Source organism: Argiope bruennichi, chromosome X1 (genome assembly GCF_947563725.1).
Source record: "Argiope bruennichi chromosome X1, qqArgBrue1.1, whole genome shotgun sequence".
Classification (NCBI taxonomy): Eukaryota; Metazoa; Arthropoda; class Arachnida; order Araneae; family Araneidae; genus Argiope; species Argiope bruennichi.
In genome coordinates, this window is record NC_079162.1 from 95,076,016 (window position 1) to 95,089,868 (window position 13,853).

General features: G+C 29.5%; 1 protein-coding gene across 1 annotated transcript in view; it reads left to right on the forward strand.

Annotated features, from left to right (window-relative positions):
* Positions 1 to 11,052: 11,052 nt before the first annotated feature.
* The window catches only part of LOC129959148 (uncharacterized), a 28,655-nt gene continuing 25,854 nt past the window's right edge, over positions 11,053 to 13,853 (forward strand). The window contains exon 1 of the mRNA XM_056071970.1: positions 11,053 to 11,161. The gene's annotated coding sequence lies outside the window, so the exon portion shown is untranslated. The remainder of the gene's footprint in view (positions 11,162 to 13,853) is intronic.

Genomic DNA, 13,853 nt, shown 5'->3' on the forward strand with positions numbered 1-13,853 from the left:
ACGCATGGTACAATGCAACAGAAAAACATAAATTAACATTAAATGCAAGTAAAATCAGAACTATTTTTTTATGAAAACCAGAAATTAACAATGAAGCGTTGCATAATATTTCGTGCATGTTTTGATAATTAGGCACATTTTTATTTACACTATACAATGTTGTACAATTTTGAAAAAAAAAAATTGAAGAAATCCTTTGCTATAAAAGTAATTTTAAATTTCATATTGAAGAGTCATTAAAAGAGGAAACTTGCACATGATTTAATGCTCAAGGAATTTCATATTCATTTCAACAATATTTAAAAGGTATAATTTTTATTGAAGTTTGTTGCATATTACCAATACAAGTTATCTGTACATTTAGAATTTAAAAAAATATTAATTTAAGTACTGTGATGTAACCGGAATTTAATGTTGACAATTCAAAAGTTGAGAAAAACTGCTTATCATTTTATGCATATTCCTTTTTATTCTTATATTAAAACTTATTTTTATATCTTATATTTGTATGAAAAAACTCTTCATTTTTTTAAAGAATAGTGGAGACTTTTGTATTAACAAATTGTGAAAGTTCTAAAAGTGTGTCCAACAGCTCAGAAAGAATATAATGAAGGAAAAATGAAACAAGTCATGATCTTTCTTATTTTCTGAAGCAATGAAATAAAATTTAAATTGAGAAATACGTGCATGTAAACATTTTTATTTTTTAAGAAATGAAAAATGCTTCTGAAAATTTTAAATAGCAAATTAGGTCAAAAACAGTTGTTAAGATGTAACCCAAATCTAATAGAATAATATTTTTTCTGGAGTATAATTTTTTAAAAAGAAACTTAAAAGAAAAAATTGTAAATTAGAATGGGTCCCAATAACATTTCCTAGTTGAACGCACAATAATTGAAATCGATTACAACGGGTTTCTTAAACCTTACATTGGAATTTAAAACATAAGTATATATTAGTAAAATCAAATAATCAACAATCATGCTGATTTTTATGAAACGTTTAAATAAATTTGGGGAATAAATACTCTTCATTTCTTTCTTAAGACAGAAAATAAACTGATTTCATTTAATATTTATGAGTAAATTTTTTTAAATGTTGACATGTCTGAAAATAAAGGAATAAAAATAGTTTTGTAAGATAATTACAGTATTTTTTATGACACTGCAATATGACCTGCAGCAAGATCCGAACCCACTTACTTGACAATTTAGAAACAACTACAGTGAATCTCGAAATTGAATATCCACAATTTACGCTTTTCTTTAAAGGTACAAAAATGTAATACAAACTTACCATTAAAGTTTAATATTTACAGAAATGTTACAGAAGAATATTAGGCTAAAAGAAACAAATATGAAGTCTTCAGAATATTTTAATTATATAATTTTCATGGTTTTTTTTTTTTTGGTAAAAACAAATTTTGAAGTTACGAAACTAAGTATACATTTAAAGAATTTGTCAATTAATCACCGCTTTATTTGATGAAAATCCTCTTTAAAGCATTCTACAGTTGTATTTGAAACATATAAACATAATAATAATTTTTTTACAAATGTAATTATTTTTGTCACTATAAAAATCCCTTGTAATGAATTTTAGGTGGGTTATGTTATTTACATATCATATGGTCGAAAGATGGCAAATCTCTTTAAAAAAATTGCTTCATTGATTATAAAAAGTCATGATTGTGTGAAAAAAAGTACTATAGAACTGTTGTAGAACTGGATGTGTGGCCAATACTCCAAGAAGACGAAAAGAAATTTTGAGTGTTACTACAAAGAGGAAGATTATATGTTCAGTAAAGAAAAATCTGAAGGTTAAGAGTTGCAAAACTTGCAGCAATTGGAAAAAAAAAAAAATAAGCATTCAGCTGACACTGTTAGACGCGTTCTCCATAATTCAGGATTTCATGGTCGTAGTGCAAATAAATTAAAATACTTGTTGTTATCTTGGAATTAACCATGCATTTATAAGGTACACATTTTACGAACTTACATGCAGAAAAAATGAAACCGTTTTCAACATCTCATACAATATAAATACATACACATACATTAACATAAATACATAAACATATAAAATTCAATATACTTTGCAATGGCATATCTTGTAAAGAAGTGAATTAACTAAAAACATAGAAAATAATAATGAAATCAAAGAAAAATCACACAGAAATGCTAAAATTAAATATCAATGCATTGCTAACATTTTACCCCTTTTAATTATAAACGATAGACAAAACATATAATTAATTATTATATTAATGAGGTATAAAGCTAAATTGAAGCTTCGTGATTAATAAGCAAATACAGAATTTGGTCTTAAAAATCATAAAAATAATATTTTTAACAAAATGTTAAAATAAGAATTTAATTACCTTAACGTCTCACTTTAAAGCAACATAAGGGCTATTTTAAGACGGACCTCATATTTTCGATCCGGGTGACGAGAGCGACACATGAGCTGGCACCCCCCTCTCCAACCTTACACACCAGCGGAAGGATGTTTGGCCCCGAGGGATGTAGCGTCGACTACACCCGATTACACGACGGTTTTTCGGTTGAATCCAGTCTCGAACCTGAAACCCTCCGCCTCCGAAACCTTACCACTACGCCACCACTGCCCTACTTAATGCTGCCACTGATTTATGTATTGAATTGTACGCATAAGTCAATTTTGCCGGAGTAGGGCTGCTATTTAATGTCATTTAGGGCGCAATTGTTGATCTAAATGCAAGTATTATTGTTCCATTAGATGAATTGGAGATGCATGGATGCGATGGGGCAATGAATGGACGATACCACATTCAATGCATATAAATTTGGGTTCCATCGACGGCATAGAAATGGGCAGAAGTATCAAGTTGGCTCCTAAAGGTTGCTATTATGACAGAAAAGAAAGAAATTGAAAAGGAAGTCAAGAATGTGGCCATATATGTCTTTGTGCTTTAATACTATTGAATAATTGTAAAAATTTTATCTGGAACTTAAAAAAGTCTTGCTCTTTGAAGTCAATTAAAAGTAAGTAAGGTTTTTTTCAGCTAAAATAAAACTTTCCTCGTCCTTAGCATGTGTTTGTGTTGTAATATCAACTTGCGAAGCATCACTGTCTTCAATTAAGTCATCTTCATAACTTTTCTGGATATCCTTCGTGGTGCATAATTTTATGGAATTTAACTCGTCATTTTTTCCGTATATTTGCGTAAGATCTGCCAGGTTGGGAAGTTGATTTTAATGCCAGGCTTTACACCTCCTCAACGAAACTGGGTGTCCTTTCTCCTCGAAATTTATACAAATAGGGCCCTGTCCTAATAAAGGATGGATGGATAGTGAGATTTAGTGGCGCAAGAGCCATATTTGACTATACTGCGCCAGTCGTATGGTTAAAATATATAAGGCGTTTTTATGTAAGATCCTGTAGAATTAGAAACTGATTAATAAAATTGCAAGGCCATGTCTTCTAACGTTGTAAAATTGGCAACGAAATGTTAAATAAAATTATAAAAACCAATTGCTTTTATTAATTTAAAAAGGTTTTTGTGGGGGCGTTCCCCCACGTCCTAATAAAGGAGCAGGGTAGAAAGATTTCACGTTTTTCCTCCATTAACTTCGTAGTATATCATCGCACAGAAAGGATTTTTATAACATATTAAAATTTAATTTTCAAAGAGATTAAAACGTTTGGGACGAAAATCAGTTAAATGAATAATAGGTATTCTAAAGTATTATAAATAAGTAATTAAATATACTTCATTTAATAATCATTTTAAGTCGATGCAAATAGGCATTGCAATCTTAATATTTTATAATTGACATAATGTGTATTTATTTTGCTTATTTTTTAGATTTGTTTATTTTGCAGTTAACAAGTCATTTTTACTTTCTCGTATATGAAATACAGAGAAAGTATTGTAATCGTCAAGAAATTCGAACGCGAGATTTTGACGAATCCCCACATTTTAGATCTCCCTGAGTTCAAAGAACACATTTTTGGCATTATGTATATCTGTCAGTCTGTAGCAAATGTAATTCAATAAACGCTTTGAGCTAGAATTATGAAATTTGGGATATGATCTTTCCACCAAAAATGTAGAATTCTGACAAATTTCGGACGAAATCCATTCAAAGGAAGTCAGGCTGTTCGAACTACAAAGCGAAGAAAACTAGATGGATAAAATTCGGTATATAGATTTAACATTTATAGTATAGACACCTATTACATTTTGAGCCAAATTCAACGAAGGGAGGACCGTCTGTACTTTCACAAGCATGTAAACATGATAACTGATTAATTCAGTAACTTGTTTATATCAAATTTAGAATGTGATTTTGTAATTACATTTGTAATTCGATGTCAGATTTTGGTTTGAATCGGATGGGTACAATCGAAATTTGAGATTGGCCTAAAATACAAATTTGATTTTCGTAAGCAAATAACCGCATGCCAGAGATTAACAACCAAAACATTTCACATGTGTCACGCTATAAATTCAATAAAAATGCTAAATTCACAACAAAGATTGATATTTCATAACTATTATACGCGAAGGCCATGTAGGGCGTAGGGACAAATAACATTAAAAAAAAATCTAGACTAATCTACCTTCAGCCCTCCTCATCACAGCTGCCTAGTCGGAAGTTGGCCAGTGGCCTTTAGTATCTTGAGAAAGATTTAAAAACACCACAGTGAATTGAGATGAAGCAAGAACTTAAGCCAGGAGAATTAATTACAGTACACTTCCGAGTATCCGGCCTAATGTGGTGCAAGGGCAAACCGGATAATAAAATAGCCGGATAGGCCGGAGTTTTATGAACACATTTCTTTGCCCACCTATACTAGAAAGACAACGTTTTTGTACCAGAACGCACTGTAATAATACATCTTTTTTCACTTCTTATTGAGTACTAAGTCCTCCATTTATCTCAAGCCACGAAGAATATGAACGCAACCGCCAGCCAGTGAATTATAGAAGCAGTTACAGGTAACATGTAGAGTTAAAATAGAAAGCTCTGTACTGGTAATTTACATAATTTTATATACTGCATCAAGTTTCAAGAATTAGTAGAGAAAAAGTAAGTTTAAGGATATAAAATGTTCCCATTTTAACAGAAATTTTGTAATCTTCACTATGGTTCTCTTAAAAAAATGTTAAGCACACCTCAAGAACAATTTATGAATACTGTACGTACTGCGCAGTTATAATCAGGAAGAGTGGTAACAACTGAGGCCCGTTACACACTGGTGAAACAATGAACAACTAGCAGAATGCTGCTCTTCTCCTTTCACAACTTGTATTTTGTACACAACAAGTGGGAGGATCGTAGGACGCCAGCTTCCAATGCCTTAGCAATGTTGGCAATGCAATACATTTCCTTACTCATTTAATTACGGTAAAAGAAAACTAGGCCGAATAATACGAAAGCCGGGTAATCGTTGAGTTTAATTGTTCATTTCGCTGAGGTGAAACTCAAAAATACTGTGGGTATAAGAGTCATGTGAATTTTATTTCTATATCTTAAATTCGTTTAATAATGCTCTTTTTTTTTATAAAATATGCAATGGTTAGTTCAAATTATATTTATAATTACGTTTATGTTTATTGATTTTTTTTAAGAAAAAAAGTATTTATCGCACCTTGTTTACAAAATATGAGCCAAAATAGCTGGGTCGGATTATTAAATACGCGAAATAGAATATCTCCTAAGGTCCCCACGACTTATGAGATGTCCTAAACCCTCAAGAGTTTTTCACAGTATTTTGAAAGTTATTTAATTCTGTGCTTTTCCTTAATTATAAAGGCAACGCAATCCAGCTTATACAAATTTAAAACAAAAAATTAATTAATTTTTAACATTTTTCTTATTCCTAATTAATTATCATATGCCTATTTTATGTTTTTTATTTTAAATTTTTGAAAAAATTTTGGCGCTTTATAATAAAAAAAAAAAAATGTCCACCCCCATTATTAAATATTATTTAGATTATAATAAGAAAAGTTTTTTTTTTTTCTTTTCTTTTTTTTTACTATTTGGTTTAAAATTACTTTGATATTTCAGCTGCGCATTTTTAATACGCGATATACTGAAACCATCTTTTTAGAAACTGATCTGCCATTACACGTTTTACTGTTTCTGTTTCTCTAAATTTGACATTTAAAACTACTTAAATAAAAATGGAACTAAAATCAGTAAAAAAATACTTGATTTTAAACGCTTGGAAGGTAATTTTGCTCAGTTTGCAAAATTACCGATACCACTAAGTAAATGAAATAATAATAATAGGACTTTCTCTTCTCTGGAGCTTCACGGATCGATAAATCAATATTAAAACGAAACAGCGCCTCCTCTGAAGGGAATCGGATGCAACAGATTTTGGGAACTTGTTGCTAGGCTGAAGGATGGATGCACGGCGCAAGTCACTGCGCACAATTCTCTGTGATTTGCAGGTTCCAAATTCGCCATTAATAGAATGAAATGGGGTCAGCCGCCATTAATTTCAGAACTTATCATCGCACAAAAACTAACTTTATACCATATTAAAATTTAACTTTCAGTGATATTAAAACTTTACAATGCCATAAATTGTAATTCCGAATAACAATTCAATTTTTATCATTTTTTCAAAATTAATTTAAACACAATTTGTAACGATACCATTTTTACCTTATGAAATATTAAAACTGTTTTGCGATTTAATTGCATCCATTACCAATGTTGCTATTATTATTATTATTATTTTCATTATTTTTATTTTCACTTTAGTTATTATTCTGAGTATAACAGTCAAATAGAATTGTATTTTGGCATGAAAAAAAAAAAAAAAACATGTAATGAATTTAAGTATAATTCGCAACAATATTTTCAATATTTGGTAGTGAATAAAACCCAAAAGGTTTTCATTCTTGCATCAAATCTATGATCGTGTGAGTTTCTTCTATTGCTGAAGGCCAAAGAAGGATTCTATTTAATATCTTTGTAATTCACAGGATCAATAGAAAGATGAATTGCGATACCGCTAAAGTTTGAAGACAGATGAACCTACATTTGCGATTTTAATAAAGCTATGATACCATGGAACTAGTTTCCATTAAAAAAAAAAATCTCAGGTACGCAGTAATCAGATAACAGTTAAGATAGTTAATTCATATCATTGACTCTCCGACCACCCGAAGGAACACGGATAATAAATACTGAATGATCGAACCGCCGCTACAGCAGCACTACACACTTTTTTTTCAATTGTCTCAGAATTTTTTGGTTCTCAGGAAATTAAAATATTTCAAACGTAAATTTCTAAGGAAAGAAATCCTTTGAAAATAAGTTAATAGCAAAGAAAATGTTTAAATTAATGAGAAAAACCAATTAGCTAATCGCCCGTCCACAACCACTAAACTGATTTCAAAAATTTTCCTTTTATATAAAAGGTCATGACCCCTAAATAGTCATGACTGGTCATCAGTGCCCTTCTCTTCATTTCGTGAGATACTACAAAACAAAACTTTGACGACTTAAACAACTGGATCGATTTCTCAAATTAATTTCTCCAGTTTGAAGTATAGCTAATTAATCAAGAATTCTCCATCATAATTGTGCAAGTACAATTTAAATAATAATTTATTTTCTGGTTATAAGATGTAGTGTATGAAAGCTTATAGACGTGATTAAATTAATTTTATTAATACAGCAGAAATGTTAATATTATTAATCAAGTCAGGTTTTGATGAAATGCATCTTATTAAAACAAAAGAGAATATAATTCAAATTATGGTTGAATAATAATGATATATTCTGATTGGTTAATTATATTCGAAAGGCAACGAAATTATTTGGCAGGAAAATTGTCGAAATCAGACCAATTGTTGAGTTTGCGTGTTCAACTAATTGTCCAACAACATTACACGTAAATGGAGGCGGAAGTCCCGGGTAAGATGAATAATGATGACGTATATAAGAGTAATGAGCTTTCATATGAAATATTAATTTCGCAAACTTCTGTCGAAACTGGCATAAAATTTAGGGTTGAGGAATTCTGTCTTTTTTCCAGTGGAGAATGCATATAGTTATTTTGAAATTCCTCTAAAAATGAGAAATAGGGGAGGGTATCAATGTTATCTATCATCACGTATATAGATCTCATTAATTCTTACATAAAATAAAAAATTGGCAAAATCGGTGCTGTGGTTGGGATTAATGGATTGGTTCTTTAATTTTGCTAATGATTTTAAATTTATAGCCGGTCGACGAAGACGGCTAGTATCAATTTGAAATTTTAAAAAGTAAATAAGAATAAATTATATAAATTTGAATAACAAAAAAAAATCGAGCGATGAAGGAATTAGTAATTTCCCTTATAAAGTTACATTTAATTATAAAATTATTTATATAATATGTTTCTTAACCAATTAATTTATCATTGATATTATTTCTAGAGGTCAGGTAGATGTCTGTTACCCTCTCCTCGGATTAGAAAATTTTTTAAGTTAATTATTCTTCAAGCATTTAGAACTAGGTAATTCATAAAGTAGTAAACTGTCACACGAAACAGCTTCGTTTTATACGACCTACCTCCGGAAGGAATCAGTTAACTGAAAACACATTTACTAACCCCCACGTGCCTACGAAAATCAATCGATAACGCAGTAGAAAATTCTCGGAATTTTCATCCCTAGCAGAGGATGTCTTTATTCTGACGTAGCTAAAGTAGGATTGTAATATTTGGCGACTGAGCACATTCATGATGATTTATTCTATTTTCCATTAAGCGATTTTATTTTTCATTTTAATCCTTGTCTGAAATAACAAATTTTCCTGAAGCTTTAAGCCAAGTTATTTTGTTTATGAACTTTTCATGCTCTTTCAGAAATTAAACTGATAATTCTTTAAGAAAACTTTTTTAGCAATGAAAGCAATAAAAATATTTTTTGTGTGCAAAATTTGAATAAATAAACATTTTTTTAGGTTATTGTATTTTGAAATACATTTTGTTGCAATTTTTATTATACATAACTGTCTGTGTCTAGAGAGCAGCACAATCATGCTTTATAGGGGGTGGGGGATATTAACCAGCAATTCTAAAATGTTAAGAAAATAAAAATCAACCGGGATTTTAAAGTTTTTTCTGATAATTTCTTACTACAAGTATATCTTAAAAATATATACTACTTGCTAAATTTTTTGATAAATTTTACTTGTTACAAGAACACACACACACACATATATACATATATACAAGTCAGTTTTTATTGTTATATGTCGGTAAAATTATCATTCCTTTTAATATGATAATCTTTATAAACTGGCTTACTATTCGTAAACTGCATCATGTGCATTCGAAGATTAAAAATTTGTGCAATGCGCTTTACAAGGCAGATTGTTGGATCGGAAGTTACAAATTTGACAAGTATTTAAGTCAGGTATCGTTGGTACTGATGTAAATACTTGTAAGAATTTACGTCAGTAATACTAAATACTAAAAGAATATTTCTTTCGTACGTAATACTAAAAGAATATTTCAAAATTTAAATTGCATTTTTAATTAAAAATGAATCAAAATTTTCTTTAATAACACCAGATCATATCATAAAATAAAAACAATTTACACCACTCTGAAATTCAAAAAATTAATTTTTCAGTTATATCCTACTTTTTAATTCTGTTTAGCTTTTTCCTGTATTTCTAGTAATCTTTTCAAAATATTTTAGGTGTATTTTACAAAAATATTTGTTTTTGGATTAATAACAACGCTCCTATAGAAGCGAGTTGCAGTGATATCAAATACATTTTTCTGAGTGCAGGTTATTATTATTATAATTATGAGAAAATTTTTAAAAATTATATATATATATATATATATATATATATATATATATATATATATATATATATATATATATATATATATATATATATATTACAAGCAGGCGACAGTACAAAGTAGTACAGTACAGTAGAAAAATCACACCAGTGGAGTGGCGCAGAGATGGGGTATTCAAAGGCATGCAATTTTTCAAGACATCTTTTTGAGGAATGGGACAAAAAAAATCATTACACAGTCTATTATTCTTTTTAAAGTGAAATATGCGTACTAATATAAAAGAGAATTGATAGCGAAAATATGATTTACTAACAACGGAAAAACTTCGCTACGCCACTGGTTTTGATGACAAAGGTTATAAAAAGTACCATCCGACAAATAGTTCAACGCATTCTTTTCATTTTTTTCAAATTTGGTTTCTAAATTTTAAATAATTTTATGCAGAGAATTTGCTAATTTTTATATTTTTAACGAAACGCATTTGATTTTAGAAAATCAAAAAGGAGTATTTTAGATATTAAAAAAACAGACCCATAAGGTGGGATCGCACCTTTCCCTCCTTTTTTGTTTTTTCATTGCATGATATCTCACTTGACCTCTTTTTTTCTAGTTCATCATACAAAAAATTTAGTTAAAATTATTGCTCACTAGACGTTTTTAGCTACCAACCAATTCACTGAGATTTCAATTAAATATTTTATGTAATTTGGTCTTAATAGGTTCTTCAGTAAAATATTTTTAATCTTCAAATTTTGATAATCATATAACTCCTGCTGTATTAAAAGCCTTACAATGTAAGGCTTACATCATTCTGTTCATTGCATTATCCACTTCCCTAATTTTCTGTTATCTCCCTTAAAATGGGAACTTTAATTTGAAACGGGAACGATTAAACTTTAACTAAAACAAAACCTTTCTTTAAAATATCAAACACGATTTTTAAAAACGTCAGTAAGTAAAGAAAATTGTTCAACATCGAATTCTTATACTACATACTACAGAATTTATTTTATAATTTCTGCAATATCTTAGAGATTTATTTAATAAGAATAATCTGATTCTGCATAAATCTAGTTTACCACTAACAAAGAATTTATTAAATGAAACTCATAGAACATGAGAAAGAAATCAGCCATGACACAGGCTTTGAACAAACAGGCGGTGAAAATCTTGCGTACTTGGCGAAAGAAAATGTCGCCAACTACCTGGATCTGCCCCCTCGCCACCCCTAAACCTCTTCATCTGGCATCAAGGGAAGACATTTTATATCTCGGGAGGAGCAACAAGTTCATCTTGTGAGTCGCGACTGCCGAGCTTCATAACAAGTAATAACTATAACAGATAGGTAAGAGTTTTGTAAATTTAATAATAATTTACCTTATTTTCTTTCCTGTGCAAATATTTATTGATTTTTACATTTTAAAAATAAAATTTAACAAATGGGACTTCAATATAATTATTTTTTTAAATTTTCAATCCACCATCTTGAAATTTTGGAGGCATAAAGATGGACGCCATAAAATGTAGCATACAAAACTACATTACAATATGCATATTTATTATTGACTTACGGATATAAATATAATATTTAATAGCAATTAATCTCCTTTATGATAAATCTCGAAAACAATTTAATTTTTTATATCGAATATTTTAAATCCTTTTCAAATAAAAGTTGGGATTAAAATTTGAGTGCGAAAAGTGAGCTTCCTCACAAATTAGAGTATTTTGGATAATCTTTTTTTATTTTTAGAATGTGTTTTTAATAAGTAAATGCCTATAAGTTTGAATTTAGTTAATAAATTAATTTCTTACTATTTAACTTATTTGATTTTTAGCCTGCTGAAAGCATTTATTACTAAAAGCAGCAAAGAAAAAAAAATTGGAAAAAGAAAAGAACAACAAAAATTTATTAGTGTCTGAACTGAATTTTAACGCAGAATCAAAATGAAAAAGTATTGAATGCTTTGCAGCTAATGATATTCAGGATTTAAGCGTGTGCAATTCATTGTTAAGAAAGCAGAGGTAGAATGGCTTTTTAAAGCACATAAAATTTAATTAAACTTGTTTTCCGTTATGATTAAGCATGAAATTAATGAAAATTACAATAATTCACATTAATTTGCCCACTACAAAGTATATTTTTAAAAAATGAAAAAATTAATTATTCTAGATGCTATTACCCTAAATTAAAGCAATCGTCTTATAAAATGCACGACTAAATATATCCTAAAAATAAAAAAAAGAAAGATGGAGCTCTAAATCATTTATCCACATAAAAACGCATCACAATTCATTTATAATTCTTAAACATAGATTATGATATGCTCATAAATAAAATGTAGCGATTGGAGAGAAAGAAAAAACAGAAGCAACCGAAAAAAAAACCCAGTTAAACCAGTCCATAAGTTGTAAAATATCAAAAAATTATGTTCTGGTGGAAAAAATGTATTTAATGTATTATATATATGTAAATATTTTTTGCCGTTAAAATTATGCAAGATTCTTATAGTTTATTGGTTTAATTGTATTTATCAGTCAAGAAGTTTTATCAAGTTTTATTGCAAACTTGAATAATATAAATTAAAAGTAACAAGTATTTTAACTCTGAAAATAAGAATTGCTACCATCTAGTGAAAGCAACAGATAAAAATAACGGTAGCTTTTGAACGCATGAAAATCTCAGAAATTATTCGTAATAATTAGGATTGTACTGAAAAGGGCATTGAAGGACGAATGAAAATATCAATGAAAATTTTCACTGTGCCACGAAGTCAAATGTTTAAAAAGTGTTGGGCAATTCAGAATCTCTCTCCGCAGTTAAATTCTGCTTCTTATGCAACAGAAACTATACAGAAATTCAAAGAGAAATTCTAATTAGAGAACTTCATCAAATCAATTTTGAGTGAAGGCCTGCACTCAAAACCAGAAAATACAAAACGAAAAATTTCACATTTCTTCTTCGAAAAATTGAAAACTATAGAAGTAACATCTAAAATTTCCTTATTCTGAAGTAGAAAGAGGAAAATTACTATTTTTAAGAAATTTTTAAATAATATTATATTTTCAATATTATGTAAGATTCACAAATGAAATTAAAAGAATTAATCATATGGAAATGGTATTATTAATAACAATAGTTCATTAAATTTCCAATTTAATATTTATTAAAATGTACACAATAAAATCTTCATTGAAGAAATTTTGCACAATAATTTCATTCCAGTTTCGGATCCGGACCTCAGAACGGAAACGCGTTTCTGAAATCACATTGTGAACTGAATGAATTTCCATAAAGAAGTAGCTGCTCCAAAGTGGTAGATTCCCATAAATCCCTGCTTTGTAGATCTCGCTGAATCCGACGAAAAAGAGTATAATATATTTTTGTTGTTATGTGTCCTTCTGAAAACGATTACTTTATAATGCTATAAGCTGCAGGAATAAAATTCTTCTTATGATCCTAACACCGGATTTGTATCATCTTAAAATCATGTTTGGATTTAATTCGTATGAGAAAAATCTGTCTGTATGTGATCAAAATCGTTCTAAAACGAAACGAGTTAGACAAGTGTAATTTAGTGCCATCGTTTATCATAAAAAAGCAGTTATGTTTCCATGTCCGTCAATTTTACGACATATTAGGGTCTGTAGTGAATAGCTTAGAAGCCAGTTAACAACTACGCTGCACAAGCAATTGCTTTTGTATCATGGTCATGTTACTGAACTGCGAACCACAAGGTGCCAGGTTTTGTCCTCGCGCATCGCAAATTCGCTATAGGTCTGTATGTAGGAATGCATGTGAACCTCGAGATTAAAAATGCAATGCAATGCCATGAAGAAATGACATTTCGAATAATGCCATCTTGTGCACGCAATCGAAGATATATATATCAAAATTTGGACTTTATTGGTGGAAAGGAAGACACTCCGAAATTCATACTCATTTTCATACAATAGAAACTGTAGAAAAGATGGCCACCCAGCTATCATCATTGGTGAAACTGGTTGGGATGACTTTCTACATTCCAGCTGCAGCT